Source organism: Trachypithecus francoisi, unplaced genomic scaffold (assembly GCF_009764315.1).
Source record: "Trachypithecus francoisi isolate TF-2019V2 unplaced genomic scaffold, Tfra_2.0 Contig00497, whole genome shotgun sequence".
Taxonomy (NCBI): Eukaryota; Metazoa; Chordata; class Mammalia; order Primates; family Cercopithecidae; genus Trachypithecus; species Trachypithecus francoisi.
The window spans coordinates 3,282-8,498 of NW_022680680.1; the positions used below are offsets into that span (position 1 = coordinate 3,282).

The window sequence follows — 5,217 nt, forward strand, 5'->3', positions numbered from 1 at the left end:
AAAGAAAAAGAAGAAATTGAAGTTGAGAGTGTTAAGGTGAAGTAGATTTATATTAGTTGAGGGGTAGCAGTTGAAGTTATGCATAGCTAAAAGATAAGAATATAAGCTCTGGCTAAGTGGAGTAAGGCTTTTGTTTTTGGGGTTTGGCAAAAGTGAGTTTTTGGGGGAAAAAGTCAGAGATGGGGAGGGGAGATTTGGTAAAAATTTGTTGTGATTTTATAGTGCAATGAGGGTTACACCGTATACTAGATTATTGGCATGTCCTACAAGCATGAATTAAATAACACCTTATGGTATTATGCGGGGCTGGAATATTGAACGTAGGTGCGATCAACAATGGTATGAACCAGGAATCAAAGACAGATCCTGCGACATATGGTGTGGCGGGACCAGCTTTCTGCGATGGGGTCGCGTGCACACCCGAGATAAAAAATACCAAATGCATGGAGAGCTCCCGTGACTGGTTAATAGGGTGATAGACCCATGATCCATGGAGATGTCTTATTTAAGGGGAACGTGTGGGCGATCTTGGTTATATGGCCCTGAGGTAAGAACCGGATGCCGGATACAGTTGATGGTAGCTACCCCAACGAGTTATGGGCCCGGAGCGTGAAGAGTAGCACTCTTGTTCAGGATATTGATTTCACGGAGGATGGTGAACAAGGGACACCTAAGTGAGGGGGGTATCCGTGGTGATGAGGATTTTTTTGAGTGAAATGTGCTGTGCCCGATGGGCGATGTAATGTACTATGTACGATGAATAAAGGACTAGGCTAGTTGATATTCTAGGGGAGGTGTTTGGACTTTGGATATTAGGGTTATGTTTTACAGTTGACTAATTTATTAGAGTTCTTGCTTGTAAGCATGTTTTCGAGGGTTGCTAGTAAATATGTAAGAATATGTACTACGTACAGTTAAGCATTTATAGTACTATATAATATTCATGTTGGCTAGCAGTAATGCATGATTTACATAGGAGTGTGTTAAAATAAATTAGTACTTAAGTTACATTTAAAGCTTGCACCCCATAGAATACAGAAAGTAGTTCAAATTAGAATGCCAGCTTTGGGTGTTGGTGGTGAAGTTAAGTACTTTCTTTCTGAGTTGCCCTAGGGAGAAGATTCCATTTCTGGTTTACAAGACTGGTATATTAATTTGTACTACAAGGGCAGGTTCACTTGAGTAGATTGCTTTCGGTTAAGGAGGCAAGTGGTATTAAGATTAGAATTGTGGTGAAGTATATAATGGATGCTATCTGTCCAATAATGATAAATGGTTGGTTTACCGGTTGGCCTCCGATTCAAGTGAGAGTTAGTAGAATTGTGATTAGCAGTCAGAATAGGGATTGGCTAAGGGGGCAGAATGCTATACTTTGTTGTTTGGATTTGTGGAGTATAGGTATGATCGTTAAGATGAGGATTGGTAGGAGGAGTGCTATTACTCCTCCTAATTTATTAGGGATAGATTGTAGGATTGCATATGCGAATAGGAAGTATCATTCTGGTTTAACGTGTGGGGAGTGCTTAGTGGATTGGCTGGAGTGTAGTTATCTGGGTCACTTAAAAGATCAGGTGAGAATAATACTAATGTTATTAAGGTAAGAAGGAGAAGGGTTAGGCCTAGGAAATCTTTGATCGTGTAGTAGGAATGAAAGGTAATTTGTTGGAGTGGGAGGAAATTCCGCAGGGGTTATTTGATCCTGTTTTGTGTAGAAGTAGTAGATGTAGAGTCGCGAGGGCTGTGATAATGAAAGATAGGATGAAGGGAAGGGTGAATAATTGTGTGAGAGTGGGACTGTCGATGGAGTATCTGCCTCAGACTCATTGGACGAGATTGGTTCCGATATATGGAATTGCTGATAGTAGGTTTGTGATTACTGTGGCACCCCAGAATGATATTTGGCCTCATGGGAGTACGTAGCTTATGAAGGCTGTTGCTATGGTTATAAGTAGAAGTGCAATGCCGATGTTTCAGGTTTCTAGAAGAAGGAATGAGCTGTAGTATAGGCCTCGGCCTACATGTAGAAAGAGGCAGATAAAGAATATAGAGGCACAGTTAGCGTGGAGATAGCGAATGGTTCAGCCGTAGTTTACATCTCAGGTAATGTGTGCGACTGAAGAGAAGGTGGAGGAGATGTCTGGTGAGTAGTGTATTGCTAGGAATAGACCTGTAATAATTTGTAGAATTATTAGGCAAGTTGCAAGGAGTGAGCCAAAGTTTCATCATATAGAAATGTTGGATGGGGTGGGTAAGTCGATGAGGGAGTGGTTGATTATTTTTATGATCGGATTAGATTTGCGTGTTGGGATCATTAATGTTTCTGTAGTTGAAATACAACGATGGTTTTTCATATCATTGGTCATGGCTGGGGTCCATGTGGAAACAATGACATATATTTTATTTTTATTAAGTGTATTATTGGTTATGGGATTTGTGGGGTTTTCTTCTAAGCCTTCTCCTATTTATGGGGGTTTAGCATTGATTGTTAGCGGTGTGATTGGTTGTGTAATTATTTTAAATTATGGGGGAACTTACATGGGTTTAATGATAATTTTAATTTATTTGGGAGGTATGATAGTTGTTTTTGGTTATACTATGGCAATGGCTATTGAAGAGTATCCTGAGGCATGGGGTTCAGGGTTTGAGGTTTTGGGGAGTCTTCTGGTAGGATTAGTGATGGAGGTATGGTTAGTTTTATGAGTTTTAGATTTTGATGGGTTAGTGGTGGTGGTTAATTTTAATAATATAGGGAGTTGGGTGATTTTTGGGGGAGACGGATCAGGGTTAATTCGAGGGGATTCTATTGGTGCGGGTGCTTTGTATGATTATGGGCGCTGATTAGTAGTGGTTACTGGTTGAACGTTATTTGTTGGTGTATATATTGTGATTGAGATTACTCGAGGTAATAGGTTATGTTACTAGGAATAGAGTTAGGATAAGGGGGATAAGGAAAGAGAGAAAGTAAAACTTGATTATGCCTTTTTGGGTGGTTGTGATGATGGAGGTAATAATGTGGGTGTGCGAAATTGTTTTAGGCATAGATTTTTCTAGTCAGATTGAGTCTAGTAAAAGGGAAGCTAGATTTTGGCTTATAAGTAGGTTTTGGTAGGGAGTTATGTGATGAATTGTAGTGGGAAAATATCCTAGCATATTAGAGAATGTAAATATGTATGATGGGGTGCGCATTTTAAGTTTATTGGTTATAAGGGTAAGATCTAGGGCTACTAGAAAGCCTAGGGCGGTTACATATAGGGCTAAGAGTTTTAGATGGTGGGGCGTTGTTGACTGGGGGAGTGAGGTAGGGGAGATATTATTGGTGATGAAAAATCCTGCGAGTAGACTACCGATTGTGAGGCATTTGATTGGGTTTAATAGGGTGGGGTTATTTTCGTTAATGTTGATTGAGGTTGGGAAGTGAGGTTGTCCTGTTAGGGTGAGGAGGATAGTTCGAGTACTGTAGGCGCTTGTTAGGGAAGTGGCAATGAGAGTGATAGATAGGGCTCAGGCGTTGGTATATGATGTGTTTGCGGTTTCGATGATAAGATCTTTGGAGTAGAAGCCTGTGAGAAAAGGCATGCCTGTGAGTGCTAGGGTAGCGATGGTTAGGGAAGTTGAAGTGAGGGTATTGTTTTAAATAATCCTCCTATTTTTTGGATGTCTTGTTCATTGTTTAGGTTGTGGATGATAGATCCGGAGCAAATAAATAGTATAGCTTTGAAGAAGGCATGGGTGCAGATGTGTAGGAATGCTAAGTATGGTTGGTTGATGCCGATAGTGACTATCATTAGGCCTAGTTGACTTGAGGTAGAGAAGGCTACAATTTTTTTGATATCATTTTGTGTTAGGGTGCAAACTGCTGTGAATATGGTGGTAATGGCCCCTAGGCATAGTGTAAGGTTTTGAATTAATGTGTTATTTTCTATTAGAAGGTGGAAGCAGATAAGTAGAAACACCCCAGCAACGGCTATGGTGCTGGAATGGAGTAGGGCTGAGACTGGAGTTGGGCCTTCTATGACGGAGGGTAGTCAAGGGTGGAGGCCAAGTTGAGCTGATTTTCCTGTTGCTGCTAGGAGAAGGCCTATCAGTGGGAGAAGACTTGAGTTGGAGTCTAGGATAAATATTTGTTGAAAGTCCCATGAGTTATAATGTAGGAGAAATCATGTTATGATTAGGATAAAGCCAATGTCGCCAATGCGGTTATATAGAATTGCTTGGATGGCTGCTGTGTTGTCATCTGTTCGAGCGTGCCATCAGCTAATTAGTAGAAAGGATATAATTCCTACGCCTTCTCACCCAATGAAAAGTTGGAAGAGGTTGTTGGCAGTAACTAGAATTAATACAGTGGTGAGGAAAATAAGAAGATATTTAAAGAATTGGTTAATGTTTGGGTCTGAGCTTATATATCATAATGAGAACTCCATAATGGACCAAGTAATGAATAGTGCGATTGGGATAAATATTATGGAAAAATAGTCTAATTTGAAACTTAGTGTTAATTCTAATGTTTGGATCATTACTCAATGTCAGTTTGAAATAGTTTCTTGATCCAGGAAAATATATAGGGTTGTGGGAAGGAGGCTAGTAGTAAAGGAAAGTACACATTATAATTGTTTTTACATAGTTAGGGTATAAGTGTTTTTTGTTGGGGTTAATAAAGGTAATAGTAATTGGGAGAATTAGAGATGTCCGGGTTATTATGGTAATGGAGGTGTACATGGTTATTACTTTTATTTGGAGTTGCACCAATGTTTTTGGTTCCTAAGACCAATGGATAACTGTCATCCTTTAAAAGCTGAGAAAGCCATTTTGTTAAATACGGCGGCATGGATTAGCAGTCCTTGAGAGCTTTCTTGGTAAATAAGAAGTAGTAGGCTTCTATGGTTACATTCACAATCTAATGTTTTAGTTAAACTATATTTACAAGAGGTGAAACCTAGAATAATACTAGGGTTAAGGGATAGGAGGAGAATAGGAGAAAGGTGTATAAATATTAATGTGTTTTCTTGTGTAAAGGAGAGTTTTATGTTATAATGTGATGTGTAAGTACTCCTTGTTGTGTTGTGGTAAATATATGGAGGGAGTAAAGGACTGTAATTAGTATATTGAGTCCTGTAAGTACAATGGTAATACATGATCAAGAAAATGAAGTTATTACTACAAGGAGTTCTCCTGTTAGGTTGATAGTAGGGGGTAAGGCAATATTAGGAAGATTTGCTG

At 39.4% G+C, this 5,217-nt stretch overlaps 1 pseudogene across 1 annotated transcript; it reads right to left on the reverse strand.

Annotated features, from left to right (window-relative positions):
* Window positions 1-2,315: 2,315 nt before the first annotated feature.
* On the reverse strand, window positions 2,316-4,731 carry LOC117084517 (annotated as a pseudogene). The gene has a single exon (XR_004437485.1). The product of XR_004437485.1 is annotated as an NADH-ubiquinone oxidoreductase chain 5-like (transcript).
* Between the last annotated feature and the right edge of the window lie 486 nt (window positions 4,732-5,217).